Genomic DNA, 16,261 nt, shown 5'->3' on the forward strand with positions numbered 1-16,261 from the left:
GCTTCTTTACCGTCACTAGCTTGACGGTCATTTCCTCTAAGGAGGAGGATCATAGGGGCTCAGCTCTTCACCTCTCACTGTGATTCTTCTCCCTGTGTCCCCATAAAGTAGCTTAATATGCTCCAGAGAGAGGATTCTATTTACTGTATAAGTGAACACTGGATTGTTAGTCAACACCACCTTCATTCCTGGGGAGAAGTCTTCAGTAGAAATCTTTTTGTTTCTCCATCCCCTAGGTACTTTCTCCTTTTTGGGAACCTCCGCCTTGGTGGATGATGCATTTCCAACACCAAACTTAGGTTTGATATCAGGAGGAATTTTATTGGTTGTCACCACAGGAGGTTTGAGCTGTAAATTCTGCTATGCATCATCAGGGGGTTCTTGAAGGTTTGGATCAATAAGCTCAGTCTGCATGCACCTCTCTTCTTCACTTGCTGAATGTATATCTTTGAAGACATAAAAGACTAGTTGCTCATTATGCACTCTAAGCACTAATTCACCTTCTTCCACATCAATCAGAGCTCTTCCAGTGGCTAGGAATGGTCTTCCTAGAATTATAGAGGCATTCTCATCCTCCCCTGTGTCAAGAATCACAAAATCTGCTGGGAGAAATAACTTACCCACTTTGACCAAGATATTCTCCACTAATCCGTATGCAGGCTTTATAGATTTATCTGCCATCTGTAATGCTATCCTTGTGGGTTGTGCCTCTTGGATTTGTAGCTTCTTCATCACAGACAAGGGCATTAAATTGATGCTTGCTCCCAGATCACATAACGCTTTTTCAAAGGTTGTGCTCCCAATGGTGCATGGAATTTGAAAGCTTCCTGGATCTGACATCTTCCTTGGCAAGTTATTCTGAATGATGGCACTACATTCCTTAGTCAGGACCACTGTCTCATCTCTCTTTAAGGGCTTCTTCTTTGACAACAACTCCTTTATGAATTTGACATAGAGAGGCATTTGCTCCAAAATCTCAGCAAAAGGAATATTGATTTGCAACTTTCTAAAGACTTCCAAGAACTTTGAAAACTGCTTGTCCTTGATCTCCTTTTGAAGTCTCTGAGGATATGGCATTTTAGGCTTGTACTCAGGAGCCTTTGGCAATGTAGGATAAGTGTCAAGAGAGTCTGGGAATGGGTTGTCCGCACGCTTTGGAGGGACGTGCTCTACTTCTTCCTTCTTCTCCTCTAGAGCTTCTTTCTCAACTGGCTCCTCATTGACTTGTGTTTCTGTACTTGCCACTTGTCCACTTATCAAGGTAATAGTCTTGCATTCCTCTCTTGGATTTGGAATTGTGCTACCAGGAAGGCTATTAGTGGTCCTCTGATCAATTTCATTAACTTTTGTGACTAATTGACCCATCTGAATCTCCAAGTTCTTGATTGATGCTCTGGTTTTCTGTCTAAAACTTGCCAATATTGCTTCCAAATCATTGTTCTGCTGGGGCTGATAAGTTGCTTGCTGAGATGACTGAAACTGGTGGTTATTAAAATTATTCTGTTGAAAACCACACTGAGAATTATTATTAAAATTTTGTGCCTCTGATGTTGCTCTCTCCACCCAAAATTTGGGTGATTTCTCCACCTCTGATTGTAGGTCTTAGAATATGGATCATTATTGAGATTTCTAGGAGCACTCCCCATGTAATTGACCTATTCAGAAGAAGATTGAGCATAATCATAATTTTCATTTTGCATAAAGTTACCTGTCATGTCATAAGGGACCTCTTGAGGTGGATTTTAGGTGTTGACAACTGAAACTTGCATTCCACTCAACTGTTGAATAAGTAGATTTATTTATTGAGACATAAGCTTGTTCTGAGCAAGAAGATCATTAACAGCTTCCACTTCCAACATGCCTCTCTTCTGAGAGGTTTCAGAGTACAAGGGATTCCTGTTGGAAGAATATAAGTATTGGCTGTTAGCAACCAACTCAATAAGCTCAATAGTTTCCTTTGGTGTCTTCTTCATGTGCAAAGAACCACCTACAGAATTATCTAAGTGCATCTTGGACATTTCACATAAGCCCTCATAAAAGATATCCAGCTTAGTCCATCTAGAGAACATGTCTGAAGGGCACTGCCTAGTAAGTAGCTTGAATCTCTCCCAAGCTTCATAAAGGGTCTCACCATCTTTCTGTTTGAAAGTCTGAACCTCCACCCTTAGCTTAGTCAACTTTTGAGGTGGGAAAAATTTAGTCAGAAAGCCAGTGACAACCTTGTCCCAAGTATCCAGACTCTGCTTGGGTTGAGAATCTAACCATAGCTTTGCTCTATCCCTCACAGCAAATGGGAAGAGCATGAGTTTATACACCTCAGGATTCACTCCATTGGTCTTCACAGTATCACAAATCTGCAGAAAATTAGAGATAAATTGATTTGAGTCTTCATGAGGAAGTCCATGATGCTGACAATTTTGTTGCAAAAGAGTGACAAACTGAGGCTTCAATTCAAAATTGTTTGCAGCTATAGGAGGCACCACAATGCTTTTTCCATAAAGATATCTGCATTAGGAGCAGTATAAGAGCCAAGCACTCTTCTAGGTTGCTCATTCCCAGCTGGATTTGCCACATTGGCATTAACAGCATTATTATGATCCATAGTAGATTCTGCAGCCTTGTACAGTCTTGCTTGTTGCAAACGCCGCCTGAAAGTCCTTTCAGGTTCAGGATCAAGGTCTAAAAGAGGTTCCTTATCTCTGTTCCTGCTCATAAACAGACAGAAAACAAAAGAAAGTGAAAATCTTTACGTCAGAGTGCAGAGAATTCCCAATGAGATAACCTGTGTAAAAGAAATAAAATAAAGCAACTAAATAAAAACAAATTAAAACCTTCAAAATAGTTTTTTTTATAAAAAAATATAAATAGGTAAATTAAAATAAAATTACTAGTAGACACCAAACTTAATTTCAGAAAAGAAAAAAAATAATTGAGCAAAAATTCAAGAGTTAAAGCTAAAATTTAAATAAGACTAAGAAAATAGAAAAATAAAAATAATAAAAAAATGAATATAAAGAAAGAAAACAAAAATGAAATAAATAAAGTAAATAAATAAAAAAAAAAGAACGAAAGAAAGTTTGAAAAGAAATAAAAAATGGATTAAATAAAACTAATAAAATAAAAAAATAATGAAAGAAACAATACGAAAGTGAAATAAAAAATAAAAAAAGGAAGCGAAATTAAAAAATAAATAAAAAGAAAACGGGGTGGGGGAGGAGGTGAACGAGATTAAAGAAAAAAGAACAATTAAAAATTGAAAATGAATAATGCTAAAAAAAATTTTAACTAAAGTAAAAATTATCTAATTTAAGAAATTAAATAACTAATAGTTGTTAATCACAGTCAATTTCCGGCAACAGTGTCAAAAACTTGGTGCGGAATTTTTAACCACAAACTAATCGGCAAGTGCACCGGGTCGTACCAAGTAATATCTCAGGTGAGTGAGGGTCGATCCCACGAGGATTGATGAACTAAGCAATAATGATTGAGTGATTTACTTAGTTAGACAAACAGAAAAGAGTGTTTAAAGGTTCAAAATTAAAACATTAACAGTAAATTCAGAATATTAGAAAGCAAGCAATAAACAAGTAGTGAATAATATATGGAGAAAAAGTTAAGACTTCAGAGTTATCTATTTTCTGGATCCACTTTTCTTACTAACTATTTTAATCATGCAAGATTTAATTCATGGCAACTATATGTGACTAAACCCTAATTCCTTAGACTTTTTTAGTCTCCTCTAAAATTCATCAACCGCCAATTCCTTGGTCAATTAATTCCAATTAGAGGGTGAAGTTCAATTCTAGTTTATGTGCCACAAAAACCCTAATTACCCAAATATAAGAGGATTATATGTCACGTATCCCGTTAAGTCTAGATAATTAGAAGTTTAGGAGAATATGTTTTCAAACTGTTGTTCAAGTAAAGAGTTTTTCCAAGTTATACAAGAACTCAATTAGAAAAATGGTCATACTTCCGTTCCACCCAAATTCATAAAATAAAGAACGAAAATAATTCTTGAAATATAAATCAGTACATGAATTAAAATAGAAAAATAATAGTATCAATCCATATAATAGACAGAGCTCCTAACCTTAACAGTGGAGGTTTAGTTGCTCATGGTTCAAAGAGAAAATAAGGATTCTAAAAAATTGTAAATTGTGGAATGAGGTAGAAGAGAAGAGAGAAGCCCGAAGGACTGATTCTTTTCCCTTTTATATCTAATCCTAATTAATGTAAAATATATTTCCTAAAACAAAAATAATATCTTTTTCTATTTTAAAATAAAATATAAATTTAATCAAAATTACTTAATCATTCGTGCAAGCTCTTGGGCGTATATAGGGACCACTTGAGATGTTGAGGTCCACACTGAACTTGGCTTTTCCCAAGTTCAGCGTGAAGAAGGCAGTGTGGTTTTATGCGCGTCCCTTTGAGTCCATGCTGAACTTGGCTTTTCCCAAGTTCAGCGTGGGATGTGGCGTATGCTTCCCTGGGAGTTTTCAAGTCCACGCTGAACTTGGTAGGGGCCATGTTCAACGTGGAGTGGACAGAGTTTGCTGGAGAAGAATTGTGTACTATTATACATCGTTGGAAAGTCCTGGAAGTTAGCTTTCCAATGCCGCTTAAACAACGACAATTGGACCTTTGTAGCTCAAGTTATTTCTGGTTAAGTGCAAGGAGGTCGGGGTTGACAGCATCATTCGCTTTCTTCCTTTTCTGCTACAAAATTCTGTCAAATCCATCCGAATGCTACCTGAAATAAATAGAATTGTACATAACTCAAAGTAGCATCCATAGTGGCTAAAAGGTATTTAAATTTTGATTAAACTCAACAATTTGAATGCAAATTCACTGGGAAAAGATAGAGAAGATGCTCACGCATCAGTCACCGCCCGCCATAACTGACTGTGCTCCTCAGCTGAATCTCTGGATTAACAACGGCAAGCACGTCTAGTATAACATAAGGCTCCCACACAATCTGTAAATGATTATAGAATCTTCTATTAGTACAGTATATACCAAACATGTCGGCGAACGAGTAATGAAACTTGGAAACAGACACAAACAACTTACATCTTGACCACCAAGCGGTCTAATGCAAAGCGACACTGAATAATTCTTTTCTCCTTGTGGTCGGATGTCGATAAATAAGTGGCCCACCTGGACAATGACAACGTTATATGAATATATAATCTGGCAGCTCAATAGTTAATAACTAGAAACTAATAATGAAAGTCTAAGTGCATCTATGGATACCTAGAAGCCAACAGAAAAGAAAAGTCGTCGAATCCATGCGGCCTAAGAGTAGGAAACTGCCTAAAAAATCTAAAACTGTAGTAGATGGAGGGGGCCTGCCAAGTTCGTCACATTTTTGTTGACCACCAGACACATGCATCGATATAGCCATGCCAACGCAGCCGAACCCCAACTATAAGTGCCCATCTCGTCAAGCCTTGGCACAAAGGGTAACCACCGTATATGAACCCAATTTCCACTCTTGTCACCAAATAATTGAGTAGATAGCAGCATCATAATGTGCGCACGTACATATATGCGTACAGTATCCTCAGTCACATTGGCCGGCAGCACCCTGAATCTCTCATGGAACCATGTGAAGTGGACTGTAAACTGCTTTACTTTATCCGGTGGTGGAAGCTCGCCAAATAACTGCTGAAACCACTCCCAAGCCGGTCTTCCATCATCCATCAGCTTATCAAAATCTGTGAGGCACCCAGATACATCCTTACCATCGATGGGCAACCCCAGCTGGTATGCCACATCTTGCAACGTGATGGTGCACTCCCCGAATTTGGCATATAAAAGGGATGTCAAAATGTATATAAAAGGAATTACAATGGTGTTATGTTATTGGTTATTGTATATATGTGAATAGTGTGAATATGTTTGCTTTTGTTAGCTCTTGCTAGTTTTAGGATTTAATTTTCTTGCTTCTTATTTGATTTTGTTTTCATTTTCTTCTTGCTATCATGAATTCTCACCTTGGCTATGAGTTTGGTTATCAACATGTTGTAGGAAATGAGGACTATAATGAAGATGTGTATCAAGAATGGGATGACCAAAGGTGGGAGGAGCCATATGCATATGATCAATCCTCATGGAAACAACCTCCACCAATGCACTATGAAGAAGAGCCATTCTATGATGCATACCAATCCAATGGCTATGGTGACTCACCTTGTGATTTTCAAGAACCACCACCATATGCCTATGATCCATACCCTCAACATAACTCCCAACCATACTCACAAGCCCCTTCTTACCAACCATCTTCATATGACCCTAATCTATATCCATCCTACCAACAACCATATGAGCAATATGAACCACATATAGAGCCACCACCATTCCAACATCAATATTTTCAAGAGCCACCTCCTCCACATTATTACCAAGATGAAACACCTCCAATATATGAAAATTTCCAACCATAAGATGAATACTACTTTCCACCACAACCTCCCATGGAAGAATACTCATATCCATTGATCCAAGAGCCACATGATCCTAATCATATTATCCAAGAGGAACAAGAGTCAAGGGATCGTCTCAAGGAAGCATTGGATCAATTTCAAGCAACCATGGAGTGTGTTGTGCAACAAGTGAAAAGAGTGGAAAACATAGAACCACCACAACTCTACCAAGAAGAACCACCTTCCTACTATGAACCCTCCCCCCAATTTAATGAAACCTTCCACCCACCTCAATCTCTAAGGGATGAAACCCTTGGTGTTCTTGTTCAAGGGCAAGAAGAGATGAAAAGGGATGTGCAAAATTTCATGGCCGCCTTGGATGCGGTAACAAATCAATTAGCCTCCCAATGCTTGGACACTCAAGGAACTCTCATGGCTACATGTGGAGAATCAAATGAAGAACATAGCATGAAGGAGAGATTGGAAACTCCGGTGGGAAATGAGGGAAGTTGCTTTGTATTGGAACAATTGGAGGAAGCTTTAATTGTTGAAGACAAGGAAGAAGTGGTAGAAGACTTAGGAGATGCGGAGCTTCCATGGGAACATAGAGTTGAAGAAAACCCCTCCAAGATGATTGAAATTGATGCTAGGGAGAAAAGTGCACACCTTCCAAGGCATATTCCATATGAAGACTTGGATGGGATAGAGCAAGAACTGAGTTCCCATGGCAATAAAGAGCAAGCATCAAGTCCTAGTAGTGGAGAATCCTTTGAACTTGAAGAACCTTCTCCCGGTGCATTTGAAAAGGTTGTGGAGGTAAACTCCTTTCACCCTCCCAATTATAGTTTGATTAAGGGAAAAGGCTTAGATAGTTTGATTATTAATGAACAAAGGATTGAATTAGAGAAATCTTGGGAAGAGGTGGCAGTCCCTAGAAATAGAAGAACGGGGGTTGGTTATGCTTTGTCAAGATCTTTGGAAGCATCTTTGCCTAGGTGGCCATCTACTCCTTCACTTGAGTGGGTAAAATTCATCTCTATTAGCTTTATTGTCCCACTTGAGTATGGCTTGCTTGAAACGGATGGTCAACTTAGGATCCTTTGTGGGATGAAGCGTAAGCGAAAGATGTTTCGTGGATGGGAAGTTAAAATCATAGAAAATCCATCCAAGAAGATTGAATTTGATGTCGAGGAGGAAAGTGCACAACCTCCAAAACAATTTTTGAATGAAGACTTGGAAGGAATGAAGCAAGAATTGAGTTCCCTTGGTGATGAAGATCATGCATCCAACCATCTTGGTGGTGAATCCTTTGAATTTGAAGAACCTTCTCCCAATGAGATAGAAAGCAATGTGGAGGTAGATTTCTCTCAACCTCCCATTTATGATTTGAGTGATGGGGAAGAGTTAGATGAAATTGATGAACAAAGGATTGGAAGTGAAGAAGCTTATGAAGAGGTGGAGATTAACAAGGAAGAACACAAGGGAGTAAAGCTTGCTAGCACATTGAAGATACCTCTCCCCCAGCCACCACCATCCATTCTTTCATTCAAGTGGGTAAATTCCTTATACTCAAGCTTTATTATTCCCCTTGAATATGGTTTGCTTGAGACGGATGGTCAACTTAGACATATTTGTGGCTTTAAAAGCAAAAAGAAAATGGCTAGTGGTTGGAAACATTATTCTAGGCTCATTATGGTTGCATGTTCAAAGCTTAATTGCAAGGTTTGGTGTAGAGCTAGATTGTTTGGGTCTAGGAGAATGTTTGGTCACTTTATTGAGAATCCTAAGGTCATGCCACCCAAATGGAATAATGATAATCAACTTGAAGATGGGTGTGGAAATAAGATATGGGATCCGGGAATACATGAGGATCAATTTTGGGAGCCCATGGTTTGTGAAGAACTCCATCAAGGCTTGAAGATATTAAAATTGACGAATGGAGCTTATTGGAGATTCAAGCATTGGTGGATGTTCAAGGATAACTTCAAGCACAAGTCACCTTGAGAGGAGCTCCCCATAAGTCCAACTTAAGGACAATAAACAAAAGTGCTAGGTGGGAGACACCCCACCATGGTAATATCTTTCCTTTTTCTCTTTTGTATATATTGGTAAAATTAGTTTAAATTCATGTTTTGATTGATTTTGTTGAGTATATTTGGTAGTCTAGTAGGTTAAATAAGGTTTTATGGTATTTTGGTAGCTGTTTGGAGGTTTAGAATGCTTGGATTGGTGCAAAAACATAGAAAAAAAATTTTTTTTTTTTTGAAAAACAGAGCACCATTCACGCGTATGCGCACCGTGCGCGTACGCGTGCATCAAGTGTTTTCGACCATCCACGCGCGTGCGCCATGTACGCGTACGCGTGGATTGCAAAATTTCATTCCTCCATACATTGACCCGAGAGTTGTGCCTCAGCTGCGCTAGCACTGTGCCTTTCGCACAAACCAACTCGCGCGTACGCGCACATGACGCGTACGCGTCACTCTCGAAATAAGCCATCGATGCCGACGCACCATGTACGCGTACGCGTCGCATCCATTGCACCACCATCCGTGCGCGTGCGCCATGCGTGCGTACGCGCCGATGACCTTCCTTCAACACATTTCTTTTCTTCTCCTCTTTCTATTTCTTTCCTTCCCCTTTCTTCTTCCCTTCTTCTACCCCTCATCCAACACTTCCAAACACCATTGATAACCATTTATTTTAGTTGGTTGTTAGTTAGTTAGTTAGTTAATTAGTTAGTTAGTTAGTTGATTAGTTAGTTTTAGTTTAGTTTTCATTTTATTTTCTCTCTTTTCATCATAAGTGTTGGAGTCTTGACTTTGTTTACTATACATTGCTATATCCCTTATTGCCTATATGCTATTTTAGCATGAATGTTTTTAGATAATCTTTGTTGGATTCTATGATTGAGGTTATATTTTGTTACTTGGTTTTGAGTTCTTCATGCTTACCTTTTGAAAAATACCAAGTGATGAGAATTGTCTTCGAGCTTATAACTCTTTTGAATTGCATGTTGTAGCTAGCCCCCATGTGATTTGAACCGTATTTTTTGATTAGGCAATCTCTTGATGGATAATGTTGAGCATTTACCTTAATGCATTGTATTTCATGATTATATCCATCCATATGTTTGACTTGAATGCTTTCATGCTTCTCTAATGCTTGTCTTACCTTACAAGCTTACTTAAAGCATCTCAAGCACACTAGGATAAGTGAAGTGCATGCTTCTTTTGTGACATAGCTTTTATGCTAATGTGTATTCTAAACCGCGCAATTTAGAATTCACACACCTAATATTTTTTAATGTCACACTAATTCACTCACCTCATTCTAGTGATTTACCTCATTCCAACAATGTATGCTTCCTTGCTTTTATATCTTCTCATCTTATGGTGTTATATTTTTGTTTTTCATAACGAATGCACCACAAGCAACCATGGAAGCGGAAGAAAGAACACATAGCAATCCGGAGAGTCGCCGTACCCCCTTGCTCATCTTTGAGTGCACTGAGGACGGTGCAAACTTTTAAGTGTGGGGAGGTCGTCCGACCGGTCGGCGATTTTGGGTGACAAATTTCTAATCCCAACACTTTTGCATTTCATTTTAGGATTTTAGGATTTTTACTTGCATTTTCTTATTTTTGCATATGTATACACAATAAGCTTAGTCAAGATAATGAGAATTTTTCAAGATTTCTATCTATAGGGCATGTCAATTGATTTGAGTGAAAACTTTTCATAGAACTTGCTTGAATTATATATATTGTGGAACATGTTTTGAGCTAAGAACACAAGCTTGTGAGATTTGAGCCTAACGGTGTGGTTACATCTTACAACCACTTATTTTTCCTTCTTGTGTGCATTATTCTCTTTCTGTGATTGTAATCTTTGATTTGTTTGATTCTTTATGTCCATTATTTTGTGTATTCATGCATTTATATGATTGAGGCCATCATTTTATTAGCTCACTTACCCAAATAGCCTTACCTTTTATCTTCCTTTGTTAGCCAAATTTGAGCCTACGCTTAACCCACTTATTCTTATTTTAGCACATTACAAGCCTTAAAGCGAAAAATAATAATTGTCCCTTAATTTGGATCTTTGATTAGCTTAGGCTAGTGTGTGTGAGTATCATTCAAGTGTGGGAACCTTGGGACATTGGGTGAATAAAAGGGTATTTTGTATTGTTATTGAAAATATTGGGAATTGGGTACATACTCATGTATTGATCAAATGTAAAACCTTATGCATTGATGCTATTGTATATAGAAAGAAAAAAAAAATGAGAAAAACAAAAGAAAAAGAAAAGAAAAATAATATGGAAAAGAAAAAAAATAGAAAAAAAAGAAGAAAAAAAATAATAAAAAGGGGACAAAATGCCCCAAGGCAAGGTCCAATAAAATCAATGCATATGAGTTGTGAAATGAAAAGAAAATGCATGAGTATGTGAAAAGGTGAAAAATGGGTAGCTAGATTAGAACTTAATTGTATAGGATGTCATAGGTTAGGTGGGAAGTTTAAACTTATCAAAGATTCAAATTTCAAGCTCACTTGACCAAATATGCATCCTACCTTGACCCTAGCCCCATTACAACCAATGAAAAGACCTCATGATACTTGTATGCATGCATGAAATAAATGTTGATTGTTAGAAGAAAACAAATCTTGAAAAGCATGAAATAGAGGAGAATTGAGTGAATCAACCCTAAACACTTGAGTGAATAGAGTGCAAACACTACCGGTGAGGGTTTGATGCTCAATTACATGTTTTCACCTATGATCATAATTTTCATGCAAGTTTGTAAAAATATTTAATAACTCAATTCAATTGTGGATTAGACTTGCTAGTCCTTAGCCCTTGTGCATATATGTTTCTTGGGAATTGATTTATTTTGACCAAGCACTTGCATTCATTTAGATAGTTGCATATAGGTAGATTGCATTTAGTTAGTTTTCATTGAATAAATGCCATACCCTTACTTCATTCTTGGTTTAAGCATGAGGACATGCTTGGTTTAAGTGTGGGGAGATTTACAAACCCCATTTGTAGGGTTTATCTTGTGCTTGATTTAGGGGATTTTATCACCTTTTATCCACATTTATTCAATAAATTAGCATGGTTTTACATATTCTCCTTTAATTGTGCTTAAGAGTGAAAACATGCTTTTTAGGTCCTTAATTGTTTAATCTTGATTTACCTTTGATTCCATTAGATGCCTTGATGTGTTTGCCAAGTGATTTCAGATTTAGGAGGCAAGGATTGGATCAAGGGAATGAAGGAAAAGCATGTAAAAATGGAGAACTCATGAAGAAATGAGGGAATCGCAAAAGCTGTCAAGCCGACCTCTTCGCACTTAAACGACCATAACTTGAGCTACAGAGGTCCAAATGATGCGGTTCTAGTTGCGTTGGAAAGCTAACATCCGGGACTTCGAAACGATATAAGATTTGCTATGGTTGAACCGTGCATGGTGACGCGTACGCGCATAGTACGCGCACGCGCCGTTGCTGCCACCTGGTTCACTTAAAGCAAAACGTGGCCAGCGAATTCTAAAGCCTTGTGGGCCCAATCCAACTCATTTCTGATGCTATTTAAGCCAAGGATTGAAGGGGGAATGAAGATACTTTTCATACTTTAGATGTTAGTTATCATTAGTTTAGTTTTAGCTTAGTTTAGTAGTGAGAGTTAGTTTCTAGAGAGAGAAGCTCTCTCTTCTCTCTAGAATTAGGATTAGAATTAGGTTTAGTTTTTAGATCTAGGTTTTAATCTTTGCTTTCTTCCACTTCTATCTCTCAATTCTTTGTTGCTACATTCAATCTTCTTCTATTCTTTTGTTGTAATTTCCTTTATGTTGTTCTTATACTTTGTTGTAGATCTAGTATTGTTCCTTCTACATTCTTCCAATTCAATAAGAGGTAATTCATAATAAATGTGTCTTCTTTGCTTTTCTATTATTGATCTCTTGTTTTTGTAGTTGTAGATTCCTTTAATTCTTGCATTTAATAATGTTTACTCCTCTTGCACTTTATGTGTTTGTTGAAATGTCTCTTTTAGTTTTAGTGTAGATTTTGTTCCTCTTGGCCTAGGTAGAGTAATTAGTGACACTTGAGTTATCTAATCCCTTTGTTGATTGATAATTGGAGAGATTGCTAATTGGTTTGGAGTGCACTAAAGCTAGTCTTTCCTTGGGAGTTGGCTAGGACTTGTGGCTCAAGTCAATTCATCCACTTGACTTTCCTTTAATTAGTAAGGGTTAACTAAGTGGTAGCAATGAACAATTCTCATCACAATTGAGAAGGATAACTAGGATAGGACTTCTAGTTCTCACACCTTTCCAAGAGCCTTTTATAGTTTTTAGTTTATTTTCATTGCCATTTACTTTTCATGCTTCTTATCCAAAACCCCAAAATAACTCATAACCAATAACAAGACACTTTATTGTAATTCCTAGGGAGAACGACCCGAGGTTTGAATACTTCGGTTATTAATTTTAGGGGTTTGTTTTAGTGACAAACAACTTTTTGTATGAAAGGATTAGTGATTGGTTTAGAAACTATACTTTACAACGAAATTTTATTAGTGAATTTCTAAACCATCAAAAATCCATTCGTCAACGCCACCTCTCAATGAACATACTGACCAAGGGCTCATCCATCCAGAACCACCGCGTGTTGAGCATAGTCAGGTGGTACAATCCGACCCTCTCCAAATAGAGTATGATCTTATCATGCAAAAGCATATTCTGTTGCCTCCAAATACTGTAAATACACCTACTTGACAGTAGCATGTGAGAAAAATAACCACACCAAATGAAATTCCAACATTACAAATTTAAACCATAAATTATAATCGGAAACAAAAATTACAAGTGTCCTATCTATCCAATCTTAACTAACATTTTAGATATAGTTCAGTTAACATTATTTTTCAACCTAATTTTATTAAAATAGAAAAACAAAAATGTTGAACTTTTACATAAAATTTTGAAACATATCTAAATGTATTTTAGAATAAGCGAAAATGGTTCAACTTTTAAATTCATAAGTCCTGCATTATAAAATTTAAAATAATAAAATACAACCGTTAGGTTTCATTTCTAAAATTTAAGTCTTAAATTTTAAATATTAAACTACAAAACTTATAATTTTAAAATTTAAAACAATAAAATACTACCGTTAGATTTTATTTCTAAAATTTGAGTCTTAAATTTTAAATCTTAGTTTTCAAATATGATATTTAAAAAATAACCTTACAAGCCTTAAATACTGTATTTAAAATTTGAACCCTAAATCTCAATTACAAACGAATAATCATTCTACTTAAATATTTGATCTTACCTTTAAATTTTAAGTCTTAACTTTGAAATTCTAAACTACAAATCTTAAATTATGTATTCTAACTATTGCACCCTAATACTACATTTTATGTTATATAAAATTCAATACATAAAACAAAACAAACTTATCTCTTCGTTGATACTTCCGGCAACGTGTGCAACGCCGTTGAATTAGTACATGCTGCGTTCGTTCGCCATGATCCCGTGTCTAAGTACTTCCAAATGTCCAATAGCCTTAAGAACCTTTCCCTCTCAATTCATAATTTTCTCTCTCTCTCTCTCACTCTCTAAAACAAAGTTTAACTTCTCTCTAAACTTTTGTCAAATGATACAAACGGATGAATAATCCACGACTCCCTCCTAGCGTATACTCAAGCATAAACCACTATATTTCTATCGCGATTTATGCATAATTGAATTTCGTAAAAAAACCGCTGGAGGGGTGTCACAGTTTTTTCCTTAACGTATTTGAACATAAACTGTTATACTCTTCCAGCGGTTTATGTGTATACCTAATTCGTAGTTACGGTCGGTTTCCATAATAATGTTAAAATTGCATTTGTGTATACAATCTTTAAAAATTGTAATCCGATAAAATTAAAATGCAAAAAATTTATTTTGATAACTTATAAGTTATTTTTAAATAAATATTCTAATAATTTTTTATAGAAAATAAATGGTGTCAAATAATAAGATTTTTTTCTTTAATTTTTTAATTATATTTGAATGTGAGTTTAAAAAAAGAGACTTGAGGAATGGAAAACAACTTAACTATTACTAGATTAGACTGTTTCTTGTTATATATTATGTTTTTTAAATTATTTTACATAACCATCTATATTATACTCCTAATTAATATATATAATCTAAAATATTTAATTAAATATAATTTTATATTTAATTTAATTTTATTATTATTTTATGTTCACTTTTTTAAATTTAATTGTCTTTCTAATTGAATAAAATTATTAAAATAAACATTAAATTTTATTAAACCTCTATAAAAAGTAAACAACAATACTTGTATTAATTATAAAGTATTTACTTTTTTAATTTATAGATGTTCAATAAAATTTAATGTTTATTTTATTAATTTTATAAATTAAAAAATAAATAATTTTTAAAAAAGTGAATATAAACTAAAAATAAAAATAAAAATTAAATAAATATAAAAATGATATATAATCGAATGTTTTAAATGATATATTTTAATTAAAAATATAATATATGGTTATATAATATAATTTAAAAAAACGTAATATATAACAAGAAAATACTATAATGTTGAAGGTAATTGTATTTTTTAAAGTGTAAAAAATGAGATTAAGTAAGTGTTGGGGATTCGAATTTCGCCTTGTGTATGCAGTAATCCATTGGCCAATGATAAATTTTTAAATGGAGCTCAGATTTGTGACAGATTAGTCCTTAATCTGTCGGATTAGGAGATATCATGGACAACTAAAAATAAATTAGTAAAATTAAAAAGTATAAAAATTTTAAGATTATAAAATAAAAACAAGAAAGCTTTATATAATTCTTCTTCAAACAAGAAAGCCTATACATATTTTCTTCGAGTTATATTTGAAAAAATAAATAATTCTTCTTCAAACTAGTAAAAAAATATAAAATAATGTTTAATTTTAACTTATTTTTACTCGTTTCTTCTGATGTATTTCATTATTACTTGTAAATAAATATAACAAAGCAAAAGAAATTAAGAAAATATTTATCGGCGTTGTACTAAAAAAACATTAAACAAAAAAGATATTAATTCACAAAACCTTTCTTTCATATTTTGAATAACAATACACATGGCTATCAATAAAAAATATAGGCCAACAAATTAATAAAAAATCTAGGGGCTAACAACTTTTTCAAATTCTAGCCAGCATGTAACCAACAAGGAAAACTAAGCCATTGGATGAAATCTCACACCAATCTCACACAAATTTCACACCATTAAAATCATCATTGATGGCTATTTGATGGATACAAATCACAAAAGTTGCTGACCCTAACACTCCTCTTACTTTAATTATAGGGGACTCGTTTGCTATTAGAAAATATTTTAAACCACACTACAAACATATATAAATACTGTATGGCTGTAACATTGGCCACAAATTAAGAATCTTATCAATAAGTCCTTAAAACCATAAAATTCTTTCTCTACCATAGATATAATTCTTAAATAGTTTATATGAGAAGTTGGGAAATTAATGTGTGTGTATATAAATAGGCATGCATGTTACGATGAGAAGTGTGAAATTGAGTTAATTGCTTAACATGACAACATCTCAAGTCCAGAAGATAGAAACAGAATTTCCTATTAAGGCAGATGCTAAGGAATTCTATGATGTTTTCTGCAACAAGACACACCAAGTTGCCAAGGTTTGGCCTGATATTGTCCAGAGTGTTGTAATTCATGAAGGTGGATGGGGCACCGAGAGATCCATCATTTCATGGAACTATGTTTATGGTAATGTCA

General features: G+C 35.2%; 1 non-coding gene across 1 annotated transcript; it reads left to right on the forward strand.

Annotated features, from left to right (window-relative positions):
- Positions 1-2,067: 2,067 nt before the first annotated feature.
- Positions 2,068-2,171, forward strand: LOC148543832 (small nucleolar RNA R71). Its single transcript, XR_015900541.1, has one exon. It is a non-coding gene; the product is annotated as a small nucleolar RNA R71 (small nucleolar RNA).
- Positions 2,172-16,261: the final 14,090 nt, after the last annotated feature.

This window comes from Arachis ipaensis, chromosome B9 (assembly GCF_059453495.1).
Source record: "Arachis ipaensis isolate K30076 ecotype BB chromosome B9, ASM5945349v1, whole genome shotgun sequence".
Lineage (NCBI taxonomy): Eukaryota > Viridiplantae > Streptophyta > Magnoliopsida > Fabales > Fabaceae > Arachis > Arachis ipaensis.